General features: G+C 40.8%; 3 non-coding genes across 3 annotated transcripts; all 3 read right to left on the bottom strand.

Annotated features, from left to right (window-relative positions):
• Nucleotides 1-2,446: 2,446 nt before the first annotated feature.
• TRNAS-CGA (transfer RNA serine (anticodon CGA)) lies at nucleotides 2,447-2,528 on the bottom strand. Its single transcript has one exon. It is a non-coding gene; the product is annotated as a tRNA-Ser (tRNA).
• A 3,939-nt stretch (nucleotides 2,529-6,467) lies between these two features.
• TRNAS-CGA (transfer RNA serine (anticodon CGA)) lies at nucleotides 6,468-6,549 on the bottom strand. Its single transcript has one exon. It is a non-coding gene; the product is annotated as a tRNA-Ser (tRNA).
• Nucleotides 6,550-11,629: 5,080 nt separating this feature from the next.
• Nucleotides 11,630-11,711, bottom strand: TRNAS-CGA (transfer RNA serine (anticodon CGA)). Its single transcript has one exon. It is a non-coding gene; the product is annotated as a tRNA-Ser (tRNA).
• Nucleotides 11,712-14,999: the final 3,288 nt, after the last annotated feature.

Below are 14,999 nucleotides of genomic sequence, written 5' to 3'. Positions count from 1 at the left end.
TTCACAGTTGGTACGATTTTTAAAGAATATTTGTAAGTTTCAAAAATCGACACTTAGAAAATTTTCAGCAAAAAGCAGGCAATGATATCCCATGGAAGGAAATTCGAGTTACTGGTAAGTACGGTTAAAATTACTTTTCAGGGTCAGTACTGAGCTCCAAGATGCAGCACTGAGGTCTCTCCTGATAACAGGTGAGTAAATCAGAATTCGTTGTTCGGCTGATTTTAGATGAATATTTTAAAGTTCCAAAACTCCACACCACTTAGAAGAATTTCCAAGTGAAACAACGAAATTTTAGCCTATGGAAGAAACGTGAGTTATCGGCTTTTAGGTAAGTACTCGACTGGCAGAGTTATGGTTCTGGGCATAGACTCAGGGGTCTCCCAGGGGAGTCCCAGCCTACTTGCCAAGCCTTAAACTCCCCTTTTATTACATATAATTTACTCCTAAGGTAGGCCCTAGGTAGTCCTAGGTGCATGATGCTATGTAAGTAAAAAATAAGATATGTACTTTGGTGGTTCGCGTGTCCTGTAAGTACCAAACAGTCTATTTCATTTTTCACTACTGTGAGGTCTACCCCTCTCATAGGTTAGCTCTGTGTATTCCCCTATACTTTTTATTTGGTAATTCCATATCGGAGAGGAGTAGCTTTATTTATTTATTGAAAATCCTACTTACTGGTGAGGTTGGATTTAACTTTACTATTTTAGAAATGCCACTTTTAGAGAGTGATCATTTCTCTGCACTTACTGCTCTATTTGCCTGAATCCTGGCCCCAATACACGTCTGGATTGGGCTGGGTGACAGCAAAATTTGTGCCTTCCCTCTAGAGAGCCACAACACAGGTCACTCAACTGCACCTGGGGGGTGAGCTCCGCTCCCCCTCCACCCCCAATAGGTTCAAGAACGATAATTTATGTAAGTAAATACATTATAGCTACAGCTTATAATCATGCGAGTTTAAATCATTTGTTGTTAGATGGTTTAAATATTTGAAAGGATCTGTTTTTAATAGACATTTTACAAAAACCACTGGCACATTTGCTAATTCTGTAAAAATAACACCCAACTGCCGTGACATTGCCAACCACAATGCCGTGACTCGGATTCAAACCAAGGTTGCTGCGGCCACAACGCAGAGTACTAACCACTATACGATCACGGCGAGCTACTTGGGCTCAACGACATACAGTGACATGGAGAATTTATAATTCGGAACACTCAGGGCTATTCCTGTGATAGGCTGGATGTATTCATTGCTTCCTCATTCCTCATTCAGAGGCTGCGTCTCCTCAGTGGTTGATAGGCTGAAACCGTTTCCTGGCCGCCTGCTTGTGAAATGCCAGGAGTCAAAGATCACACATTACACTTGCGGACCTGTGATGGGACACCAATGCAGAGAAACCCACCTGGCACAGACCTTCTATTCTGTCTATTAGACCTGCATCTTCCCTGCACCTTTCAAGCCATTTGTATGTGAAGCAAGAAAGAGTTAGAGAGTGATCCATCTACACTTTTATAGGGAGGATGTCGCCGTGAGCTCCTCCCAGCTAATCACACGAACAGCAGAAAAGCAAGATAAATACACAGTTGAGGGGTGGGCTGCATGGTTATGTTTTTGAGTAAATATTGAAACTGACCTCAGTGGCTCATTAGCAGAGCTGCGGCTAATGACTGGTGCCAAATCATGATGAAGCAAGCACCATGGCTCGTAGGGGACCCACAACACGCTTTTCTTAGCTCACTGAATTAAAGTATAAACTTCCGCCGTGTGTGAGTGGTAAATGCTTGTTAATATGGTTCCTTTTCCAATTCAAGTCTGACAACAAGAGGCAGGAACCACGTGGCTTCGGAAGCTCAGGAAAGTAGCCACCAACCACAGAGAAAGAGAGAACTGGCAGTATGAGAGGTGGAGAAAACAGAAGCGGGAGCAAGGAGCTCAAATGAGATTGATGGCGTTTAAATAGAGCGCGTAAAGGAACAGTTACACAGCTAAGAAATGGGAAAGACAGACTAGGGAAAAAAACACAGAAAGAGCCAGTAGATGAAATTCTCTTCCTGGGACAGCAGGTTAAGAGAAATTACACATGGGGAGGTTAAGCATGTAACACGGGGGAGAATAAAAAAGAAAATGCAGTTTTATGAAGTGTGTTTGCCAATCCAGCCAGCACTTTTGTTCTATTTCTCTCTTTGCGTCTTTTATTGGTAAAGTAACTTTCAAGTGCATGCGCAGGTATGAATGAGAGAGCAACGGTATAATAATTTGAAGCGTTTACACCAGTGCTAAAGTAGGAATGAGGTGTAGCAAAGACATGAAAGAGGTAGCGATAACAAATATGTGGAGAGGCAATAGTGACACAAAAATAAGCCACCTATTTATAAAACTGAAATGGAAGAAATACTAAAGGTTAACTTCTGAAATTGTAGCCGATAATAAAAAGATTCTCGTTGTTGGCAGGATTCGAACCTGCGCGGGGATACCCCAATGGATTTCGAGTCCATCGCCTTAACCACTCGGCCACAACAACTTACTGTAAGCTGCCTACAAATATTTTGTTTGAAAGTTTTGAAGTTTTCCCACATCAAAGTACTGATATTCTGCAATGCGCTTTTTAAAAACAATGTTTTTTTCATCATGCACGTTCTGTCCTAAAAACAAAAATTGCATGAGTACATCTCTGGATCTGTAAAAGGATACGCTTGCATTCAAACTCCCTTGTGGCACTCAAGTTTTTTGGACCCTGTTGCACTCTGTTTTTGCGCTGCTTTTAGTCTACGACCCATATTACAGAAGTCAACCATCTCTGAGTATTTGGGACTCCTTTGTAAGTGCCTTATCTTTAATCCTTGAAAAGCTCTATAATAAAGGGGTCTGTCAAAGATTGCTTGAATGGAAGATAAAAGAAGGCCCACTTGTCTCACCAAATGCAGTAGAGAAACCTGATGTTTTACTCATGTTATCCTTAGTTCAGTTTTTGGTAGACCTGGCATCCTTAAGGTGGCCTACCAGCAACCTTTTTGCTTTTCACCTCACGTTTTGCTGTATCTTTATGTTGGCCTTAGCACTCTAATCACTTTATCACTACTGTGAGAAAGTGGCTCTGTATATACTGTTCCCAAATAGGTACAGTGTGCACAGAGTCCCCAGTCCCCAGAGGTTTGGCAGAGGCTAAAGTTAGATATAACCTTACTCTCTAAAGTGGTAGCTTGCCGAGCAGTAAGGCAGTATCAGAGTACAGTGTAAAACATTTGTTGTACACACTCAGTCAGCAAATGGTCTCACACACTCAAGAACTGAACTCTAATCCATTGGTTTGCATACAAAAGATATTGTTGTTTTATTTTAGAACCAACAATAGGTATCAAAATATACTTTCTCAGAATTAGATGCTTTAGTTAAATACTTTGCAATAGGCAATTGACTTTTGCAGGTCATAGTTACAGTTTATTGCAATAGGCAACACAATTTGAATCACAATAATACATTGAGCTCAATGGGAATTTTAAGTTATATGCAATTAATTACTTTCAGGATTACTTTTCTAAATCCAGGACTGGATCCTAGATTCAGTCCTGGGACAGTTCTTGGAAACAAGTGAGTAAATTCGTTTTAGTTACTGTTGTGATTTTTAAGCAATATTTTGCTATTTTACAAGTTGACATTTGAAACTTTTGCTGATCAAATTACCAATGTTATCCTATGGAAGGAAATTCACTTAGCAGGTAAGTGGGGTTATGGTTCCTTTTCTAGGTCAGTGTTGGATCCTAGATCCAGCACTACTGTACCACCTGTAAGCAGGTGAGAAACTAGGTTTAAGTTATACAGGCGATTTTTAAGGAATATTTACATGTTTGCAAAATCGACACTTAGAAGAAATTTCACAGAAAAACAGTCAATGGTTTTCTATGGAAGAAAATTCAAGTTACGGGTAAAGTACATTCTCGTTACTTTTGTAATCCAGTGCTGGGCTCCTAGGCTCAGTACTGGGACATCTATCTAAAACAGGTAAACAATTACGTTTTCACAGTTGGTACGATTTTTAAAGAATATTTGTAAGTTTCAAAAATCGACACTTAGAAAATTTTCAGCAAAAAGCAGGCAATGATATCCCATGGAAGGAAATTCGAGTTACTGGTAAGTACGGTTAAAATTACTTTGCAGGGTCAGTACTGAGCTCCAAGATGCAGCACTGAGGCCTCTCCTGATAACAGGTGAGTAAATCAGAATTCGTTGTTCGGCTGATTTTAGATGAATATTTTAAAGTTCCAAAACTCCACACCACTTAGAAGAATTTCCAAGTGAAACAACGAAATTTTAGCCTATGGAAGAAAAGTGAGTTATCGGCTTTTAGGTAAGTACTCGACTGGCAGAGTTATGGTTCTGGGCATAGACTCAGGGGTCTCCCAGGGGAGTCGCAGCCTACTTGCCAAGCCTTAAACTCCCCTTTTATTACATATAATTTACACCTAAGGTAGGCCCTAGGTAGTCCTAGGTGCATGATGCTATGTAAGTAAAAAATAAGATATGTACTTTGGTGGTTCGCGTGTCCTGTAAGTACCAAACAGTCTATTTCATTTTTCACTACTGTGAGGTCTACCCCTCTCATAGGTTAGCTCTGTGTATTCCCCTATACTTTTTATTTGGTAATTCCATATCGGAGAGGAGTAGCTTTATTTATTTATTGAAAATCCTACTTAGTGGTGAGGTTGGATTTAACTTTACTATTTTAGAAATGCCACTTTTAGAGAGTGAACATTTCTCTGCACTTACTGCTCTATTTGCCTGAAACCTGGCCCCAATACACGTCTGGATTGGGCTGGGTGACAGCAAAATTTGTGCCTTCCCTCTAGAGAGCCACAACACAGGTCACTCAACTGCACCTGGGGGGTGAGCTCCGCTCCCCCTCCACCCCCAATAGGTTCAAGAACGATAATTTATGTAAGTAAATACATTATAGCTACAGCTTATAATCATGCGAGTTTAAATCATTTGTTGTTAGATGGTTTAAATATTTGAAAGGATCTGTTTTTAATAGACATTTTACAAAAACCACTGGCACATTTGCTAATTCTGTAAAAATAACACCCAACTGCCGTGACATTGCCAACCACAATGCCGTGACTCGGATTCAAACCGAGGTTGCTGCGGCCACAACGCAGAGTACTATCCACTATACGATCACGGCGAGCTACTTGGGCTCAACGACATACAGTGACATGGAGAATTTATAATTCGGAACACTCAGGGCTATTCCTGTGATAGGCTGGATGTATTCATTGCTTCCTCATTCCTCATTCAGAGGCTGCGTCTCCTCAGTGGTTGATAGGCTGAAACCGTTTCCTGGCCGCCTGCTTGTGAAATGCCAGGAGTCAAAGATCACACATTACACTTGCGGACCTGTGATGGGACACCAATGCAGAGAAACCCACCTGGCACAGACCTTCTATTCTGTCTATTAGACCTGCATCTTCCCTGCACCTTTCAAGCCATTTGTATGTGAAGCAAGAAAGAGTTAGAGAGTGATCCATCTACACTTTTATAGGGAGGATGTCGCCGTGAGCTCCTCCCAGCTAATCACACGAACAGCAGAAAAGCAAGATAAATACACAGTTGAGGGGTGGGCTGCATGGTTATGTTTTTGAGTAAATATTGAAACTGACCTCAGTGGCTCATTAGCAGAGCTGCGGCTAATGACTGGTGCCAAATCATGATGAAGCAAGCACCATGGCTCGTAGGGGACCCACAACACGCTTTTCTTAGCTCACTGAATTAAAGTATAAACTTCCGCCGTGTGTGAGTGGTAAATGCTTGTTAATATGGTTCCTTTTCCAATTCAAGTCTGACAACAAGAGGCAGGAACCACGTGGCTTCGGAAGCTCAGGAAAGTAGCCACCAACCACAGAGAAAGAGAGAACTGGCAGTATGAGAGGTGGAGAAAACAGAAGCGGGAGCAAGGAGCTCAAATGAGATTGATGGCGTTTAAATAGAGCGCGTAAAGGAACAGTTACACAGCTAAGAAATGGGAAAGACAGACTAGGGAAAAAAACACAGAAAGAGCCAGTAGATGAAATTCTCTTCCTGGGACAGCAGGTTAAGAGAAATTACACATGGGGAGGTTAAGCATGTAACACGGGGGAGAATAAAAAAGAAAATGCAGTTTTATGAAGTGTGTTTGCCAATCCAGCCAGCACTTTTGTTCTATTTCTCTCTTTGCGTCTTTTATTGGTAAAGTAACTTTCAAGTGCATGCGCAGGTATGAATGAGAGAGCAACGGTATAATAATTTGAAGCGTTTACACCAGTGCTAAAGTAGGAATGAGGTGTAGCAAAGACATGAAAGAGGTAGCGATAACAAATATGTGGAGAGGCAATAGTGACACAAAAATAAGCCACCTATTTATAAAACTGAAATGGAAGAAATACTAAAGGTTAACTTCTGAAATTGTAGCCGATAATAAAAAGATTCTCGTTGTTGGCAGGATTCGAACCTGCGCGGGGATACCCCAATGGATTTCGAGTCCATCGCCTTAACCACTCGGCCACAACAACTTGCTGTAAGCTGCCTACAAATATTTTGTTTGAAAGTTTTGAAGTTTTCCCACATCAAAGTACTGATATTCTGCAATGCGCTTTTTAAAAACAATGTTTTTTTCATCATGCACGTTCTGTCCTAAAAACAAAAATTGCATGAGTACATCTCTGGATCTGTAAAAGGATACGCTTGCATTCAAACTCCCTTGTGGCACTCAAGTTTTTTGGACCCTGTTGCACTCTGTTTTTGCGCTGCTTTTAGTCTACGACCCATATTACAGAAGTCAACCATCTCTGAGTATTTGGGACTCCTTTGTAAGTGCCTTATCTTTAATCCTTGAAAAGCTCTATAATAAAGGGGTCTGTCAAAGATTGCTTGAATGGAAGATAAAAGAAGGCCCACTTGTCTCACCAAATGCAGTAGAGAAACCTGATGTTTTACTCATGTTATCCTTAATTCAGTTTTTGGTAGACCTGGCATCCTTAAGGTGGCCTACCAGCAACCTTTTTAGTTTTCACCTCACGTTTTGCTGTATCTTTATGTTGGCCTTAGGACTCTAATCACTTTATCACTACTGTGAGAAAGTGGCTCTGTATATACTGTTCCCAAATAGGTACAGTGTGCACAGAGTCCCCAGTCCCCAGAGGTTTGGCAGAGGCTAAAGTTAGATATAACCTTACTCTCTAAAGTGGTAGCTTGCCGAGCAGTAAGGCAGTATCAGAGTACAGTGTAAAACATTTGTTGTACACACTCAGTCAGCAAATGGTCTCACACACTCAAGAACTGAACTCTAGGCCAGGGGTTCCCAAACTTTTGACTCCTGAGGACCCCCATTGAGTCACCACTGGAAGACGGGGACCCCCAAGCAATTTGTAGGATTTAAATTTCAAACATTAAAATAGTAATTAAAAAAAAATAAACACACGTGTGCACAAAAAACAAATACTCAAATTACTAAGGATTTTAGGGGCATATTTACAAGTCCCTATAGCCATGGGAACGTCACTTTTTGCGATGTTCCTGTGGCAGTAGGGGCTTCGCCTTATTTACAAGGCAGCGTTAAGCCACTTATTGTGGCTTAACGCTGCCTTATATATAAGGCTAACTTTCACGCAATGCTTAGCATGAAAATGATGGGCAGTGGGAGTTGCAGTGGGGGTTTCACTCAAACACCCATTGATTTTGACGCTGCCCTCTATTTACAAGGTCAGCTGAAATAGGAGACCGCACCAAAATTAAGACCATGAAAAACCTGGTCTTAACTTGGCGAAATGAGGAGGAATGCTTTATTTCTCCTAGTTTTTGCTTTGATTGTTTATGTTCAGGAAGGTGACCCTTTCTGCACATAAACAATCTTTAATAAAAAATGACGTTTTGTAACTTCCATGTGTGCTGCATTAGGCAGCACACAGAGAAGTAACAAAACGGCATTACAAAATTGTTCATGTGCAGGAAGTGGGAACATAGCAGCATCAGGATAATGATAGACTGGGAATAAACATATGTTGCTAACTTTTACCATGCAGTTTGCAAGCAGCTCTTTGAAGACAGTTTATAGGACACTGTGCTAGATTACGATTGTGCCTTATGAATTGCACAGTGACAAAAGAATATCTGTGACAAAATCAGTAACCCACTGACCTATGCACATAAAATACTGTTTTTTAAAATGCATTGTACACTTTGCAGTAGGCATATTAACCCTCTGTGTCACATTAGATAAGTCAAAGCTGCCACTGGACAAAACTCTCATCTCTCTCCAGCAGGTACATTAATCACTGGCATTTTCTTGACACTTTTATAGTTGCTCGAAAACTGCTAATTTTACATGGAACTTTGCAGTGCTTTTAAAACTGCTACCTGCGGACCCCCTGGGACTATGTCACGGACCCCTGGGGGTCCTCGGACCCCAGTTTGGGAAACACTGCTCTAGGCCATTGGTTTGCATACAAAAGATATTGTTGTTTTATTTTAGAACCAACAATAGGTATCAAAATATACTTTCTCAGAATGAGATGCTTTAGTTAAATTCTTTGCAATAGGCAATTGACTTTTGCAGGTCATAGTTACAGTTTATTGCAATAGGCAACACAATTTGAATCACAATAATACATTGAGCTCAATGGGAATTTTAAGTTATATGCAATTAATTACTTTCAGGATTACTTTTCTAAATCCAGGACTGGATCCTAGATTCAGTCCTGGGACAGTTCTTGGAAACAAGTGAGTAAATTCGTTTTAGTTACTGTTGTGATTTTTAAGCAATATTTTGCTATTTTACAAGTTGACACTTAAAAACTTTTGCTGATCAAATTACCAATGTTATCCTATGGAAGGAAATTCACTTAGCAGGTAAGTGGGGTTATCGTTCCTTTTTCTAGGTCAGTGTTGGATCCTAGATCCAGCACTACTGTACCACCTGTAAGCAGGTGAGAAACTGCGTTTAAGTTATACAGGCGATTTTTAAGGAATATTTACATGTTTGCAAAATCGACACTTAGAAGAAATTTCACAGAAAAACAGTCAATGGTTTCCTATGGAAGAAAATTCAAGTTACGGGTAAAGTACATTCTCGTTACTTTTGTAATCCAGTGCTGGGCTCCTAGGCTCAGTACTGGGACATCTATCTAAAACAGGTAAACAATTACGTTTTCACAGTTGGTACGATTTTTAAAGAATTTTTGTAAGTTTCAAAAATCGACACTTAGAAAATTTTCAGCAAAAAGCAGGCAATGATATCCCATGGAAGGAAATTCGAGTTACTGGTAAGTACGGTTAAAATTACTTTTCAGGGTCAGTACTGAGCTCCAAGATGCAGCACTGAGGTCTCTCCTGATAACAGGTGAGTAAATCAGAATTCGTTGTTCGGCTGATTTTAGATGAATATTTTAAAGTTCCAAAACTCCACACCACTTAGAAGAATTTCCAAGTGAAACCACTCAATGTTAGCCTATGGAAGAAAAGTGAGTTATCGGCTTTTAGGTAAGTACTCGACTGGCAGAGTTATGGTTCTGGGCATAGACTCAGGGGTCTCCCAGGGGAGTCCCAGCCTACTTGCCAAGCCTTAAACTCCCCTTTTATTACATATAATTTACACCTAAGGTAGGCCCTAGGTAGTCCTAGGTGCATGATGCTATGTAAGTAAAAAATAAGATATGTACTTTGGTGGTTCGCGTGTCCTGTAAGTACCAAACAGTCTATTTCATTTTTCACTACTGTGAGGTCTACCCCTCTCATAGGTTAGCTCTGTGTATTCCCCTATACTTTTTATTTGGTAATTCCATATCGGAGAGGAGTAGCTTTATTTATTTATTGAAAATCCTACTTACTGGTGAGGTTGGATTTAACTTTACTATTTTAGAAATGCCACTTTTAGAGAGTGAACATGTCTCTGCACTTACTGCTCTATTTGCCTGAAACCTGGCCCCAATACACGTCTGGATTGGGCTGGGTGACAGCAAAATTTGTGCCTTCCCTCTAGAGAGCCACAACACAGGTCACTCAACTGCACCTGGGGGGTGAGCTCCGCTCCCCCTCCACCCCCAATAGGTTCAAGAACGATAATTTATGTAAGTAAATACATTATAGCTACAGCTTATAATCATGCGAGTTTAAATCATTTGTTGTTAGATGGTTTAAATATTTGAAAGGATCTGTTTTTAATAGACATTTTACAAAAACCACTGGTACATTTTCTAATTCTGTAAAATTAACACCCAACTGCCGTGACATTGCCAACCACAATGCCGCGACTCGGATTCAAACGGAGGTTGCTGCGGCCGCAACGCAGAGTACTAACCACTATACGATCACGGCGAGCTACTTGGGCTCAACGACATACAGTGACATGGAGAATTTATAATTCGGAACACTCAGGGCTGTTCCTGTGATAGGCTGGATGTATTCATTGCTTCCTCATTCCTCATTCAGAGGCTGCGTCTCCTCAGTGGTTGATAGGCTGAAACCGTTTCCTGGCCGCCTGCTTGTGAAATGCCAGGAGTCAAAGATCACACATTACACTTGCGGACCTGTGATGGAACACCAATGCAGAGAAACCCACCTGGCACAGACCTTCTATTCTGTCTATTAGACCTGCATCTTCCCTGCACCTTTCAAGCCATTTGTATGTGAAGCAAGAAAGAGTTAGAGAGTGATCCATCTACACTTTTATAGGGAGGATGTCGCCGTGAGCTCCTCCCAGCTAATCACACAAACAGCAGAAAAGCAAGATAAATACACAGTTGAGGGGTGGGCTGCATGGTTATGTTTTTGAGTAAATATTGAAACTGACCTCAGTGGCTCATTAGCAGAGCTGCGGCTAATGACTGGTGCCAAATCATGATGAAGCAAGCACCATGGCTCGTAGGGGACCCACAACACGCTTTTCTTAGCTCACTGAATTAAAGTATAAACTTCCGCCGTGTGTGAGTGGTAAAGGCTTGTTAATATGGTTCCTTTTCCAATTCAAGTCTGACAACAAGAGGCAGGAACCACGTGGCTTCGGAAGCTCAGGAAAGTAGCCACCAACCACAGAGAAAGAGAGAACTGGCAGTATGAGAGGTGGAGAAAACAGAAGCGGGAGCAAGGAGCTCAAATGAGATTGATGGCGTTTAAATAGAGCGCGTAAAGGAACAGTTACACAGCTAAGAAATGGGAAAGACAGACTAGGGAAAAAAACACAGAAAGAGCCTGTAGATGAAATTCTCTTCCTGGGACAGCAGGTTAAGAGAAATTACACATGGGGAGGTTAAGCATGTAACACGGGGGAGAATAAAAAAGAAAATGCAGTTTTATGAAGTGTGTTTGCCAATCCAGCCAGCACTTTTGTTCTATTTCTCTCTTTGCGTCTTTTATTGGTAAAGTAACTTTCAAGTGCATGCGCAGGTATGAATGAGAGAGCAACGGTATAATAATTTGAAGCGTTTACACCAGTGCTAAAGTAGGAATGAGGTGTAGCAAAGACATGAAAGAGGTAGCGATAACAAATATGTGGAGAGGCAATAGTGACACAAAAATAAGCCACCTATTTATAAAACTGAAATGGAAGAAATACTAAAGGTTAACTTCTGAAATTGTAGCCGATAATAAAAAGATTCTCGTTGTTGGCAGGATTTGAACCTGCGCGGGGATACCCCAACGGATTTCGAGTCCATCGCCTTAACCACTCGGCCACAACAACTTGCTATAAGCTGCCTACAAATATTTTGTTTCAAAGTTTTGAAGTTTTCCCACATCAAAGTACTGATATTCTGCAATGCGCTTTTTAAAAACAATGTTTTTTTCATCATGCACGTTCTGTCCTAAAAACAAAAATTGCATGAGTATATCTCTGGATCTGTAAAAGGATACGCTTGCATTCAAACTCCCTTGTGGCACTCAAGTTTTTTGGACCCTGTTGCACTCTGTTTTTGCGCTGCTTTTAGTCTACGACCCATATTACAGAAGTCAACCATCTCTGAGTATTTGGGACTCCTTTGTAAGTGCCTTATCTTTAATCCTTGAAAAGCTCTATAATAAAGGGGTCTGTCAAAGATTGCTTGAATGGAAGATAAAAGAAGGCCCACTTGTCTCACCAAATGCAGTAGAGAAACCTGATGTTTTACTCATGTTATCCTTAGTTCAGTTTTTGGTAGACCTGGCATCCTTAAGGTGGCCTACCAGCAACCTTTTTGCTTTTCACCTCACGTTTTGCTGTATCTTTATGTTGGCCTTAGCACTCTAATCACTTTATCACTACTGTGAGAAAGTGGCTCTGTATATACTGTTCCCAAATAGGTACAGTGTGCACAGAGTCCCCAGTCCCCAGAGGTTTGGCAGAGGCTAAAGTTAGATATAACCTTACTCTCTAAAGTGGTAGCTTGCCGAGCAGTAAGGCAGTATCAGAGTACAGTGTAAAACATTTGTTGTACACACTCAGTCAGCAAATGGTCTCACACACTCAAGAACTGAACTCTAGGCCATTGGTTTGCATACAAAAGATATTGTTGTTTTATTTTAGAACCAACAATAGGTATCAAAATATACTTTCTCAGAATGAGATGCTTTAGTTAAATACTTTGCAATAGGCAATTGACTTTTGCAGGTCATAGTTACAGTTTATTGCAATAGGCAACACAATTTGAATCACAATAATACATTGAGCTCAATGGGAATTTTAAGTTATATGCAATTAGTTACTTTCAGGATTACTTTTCTAAATCCAGGACTGGATCCTAGATTCAGTCCTGGGACAGTTCTTGGAAACAAGTGAGTAAATTCGTTTTAGTTACTGTTGTGATTTTTAAGCAATATTTTGCTATTTTACAAGTTGACACTTAGAAACTTTTGCTGATCAAATTACCAATGTTATCCTATGGAAGGAAATTCACTTAGCAGGTAAGTGGGGTTATGGTTCCTTTTTCTAGGTCAGTGTTGGATCCTAGATCCAGCACTACTGTACCACCTGTAAGCAGGTGAGAAACTGCGTTTAAGTTATACAGGCGATTTTTAAGGAATATTTACATGTTTGCAAAGTCGACACTTAGAAGAAATTTCACAGAAAAACAGTCAATGGTTTCCTATGGAAGAAAATTCAAGTTACGGGTAAAGTACATTCTCGTTACTTTTGTAATCCAGTGCTGGGCTCCTAGGCTCAGTACTGGGACATCTATCTAAAACAGGTAAACAATTACGTTTTCACAGTTGGTACGATTTTTAAAGAATATTTGTAAGTTTCAAAAATCGACACTTAGAAAATTTTCAGCAAAAAGCAGGCAATGATATCCCATGGAAGGAAATTCGAGTTACTGGTAAGTACGGTTAAAATTACTTTTCAGGGTCAGTACTGAGCTCCAAGATGCAGCACTGAGGTCTCTCCTGATAACAGGTGAGTAAATCAGAATTCATTGTTCGGCTGATTTTAGATGAATATTTTAAAGTTCCAAAACTCCACACCACTTAGAAGAATTTCCAAGTGAAACAACGAAATTTTAGCCTATGGAAGAAACGTGAGTTATCGGCTTTTAGGTAAGTACTCGACTGGCAGAGTTATGGTTCTGGGCATAGACTCAGGGGTCTCCCAGGGGAGTCCCAGCCTACTTGCCAAGCCTTAAACTCCCCTTTTATTACATATAATTTACACCTAAGGTAGGCCCTAGGTAGTCCTAGGTGCATGATGCTATGTAAGTAAAAAATAAGATATGTACTTTGGTGGTTCGCGTGTCCTGTAAGTACCAAACAGTCTATTTCATTTTTCACTACTGTGAGGTCTACCCCTCTCATAGGTTAGCTCTGTGTATTCCCCTATACTTTTTATTTGGTAATTCCATATCAGAGAGGAGTAGCTTTATTTATTTATTGAAAATCCTACTTACTGGTGAGGTTGGATTTAACTTTACTATTTTAGAAATGCCACTTTTAGAGAGTGATCATTTCTCTGCACTTACTGCTCTATTTGCCTGAATCCTGGCCCCAATACACGTCTGGATTGGGCTGGGTGACAGCAAAATTTGTGCCTTCCCTCTAGAGAGCCACAACACAGGTCACTCAACTGCACCTGGGGGGTGAGCTCCGCTCCCCCTCCACCCCCAATAGGTTCAAGAACGATAATTTATGTAAGTAAATACATTATAGCTACAGCTTATAATCATGCGAGTTTAAATCATTTGTTGTTAGATGGTTTAAATATTTGAAAGGATCTGTTTTTAATAGACATTTTACAAAAACCACTGGCACATTTGCTAATTCTGTAAAAATAACACCCAACTGCCGTGACATTGCCAACCACAATGCCGTGACTCGGATTCAAACCAAGGTTGCTGCGGCCACAACGCAGAGTACTAACCACTATACGATCACGGCGAGCTACTTGGGCTCAACGACATACAGTGACATGGAGAATTTATAATTCGGAACACTCAGGGCTATTCCTGTGATAGGCTGGATGTATTCATTGCTTCCTCATTCCTCATTCAGAGGCTGCGTCTCCTCAGTGGTTGATAGGCTGAAACCGTTTCCTGGCCGCCTGCTTGTGAAATGCCAGGAGTCAAAGATCACACATTACACTTGCGGACCTGTGATGGGACACCAATGCAGAGAAACCCACCTGGCACAGACCTTCTATTCTGTCTATTAGACCTGCATCTTCCCTGCACCTTTCAAGCCATTTGTATGTGAAGCAAGAAAGAGTTAGAGAGTGATCCATCTACACTTTTATAGGGAGGATGTCGCCGTGAGCTCCTCCCAGCTAATCACACGAACAGCAGAAAAGCAAGATAAATACACAGTTGAGGGGTGGGCTGCATGGTTATGTTTTTGAGTAAATATTGAAACTGACCTCAGTGGCTCATTAGCAGAGCTGCGGCTAATGACTGGTGCCAAATCATGATGAAGCAAGCACCATGGCTCGTAGGGGACCCACAACACGCTTTTCTTAGCTCACTGAATTAAAGTATAAACTTCCGCCGTGTGTGAGTGGTAAATGCTTGTT

The sequence above is a fragment of the Triturus cristatus genome, chromosome 12 (assembly GCF_964204655.1).
Source record: "Triturus cristatus chromosome 12, aTriCri1.1, whole genome shotgun sequence".
Lineage (NCBI taxonomy): Eukaryota > Metazoa > Chordata > Amphibia > Caudata > Salamandridae > Triturus > Triturus cristatus.
The sequence above is the reverse complement of the archived record's forward strand: the minus strand, read 5'-3'. Positions and strand labels throughout refer to the sequence as shown.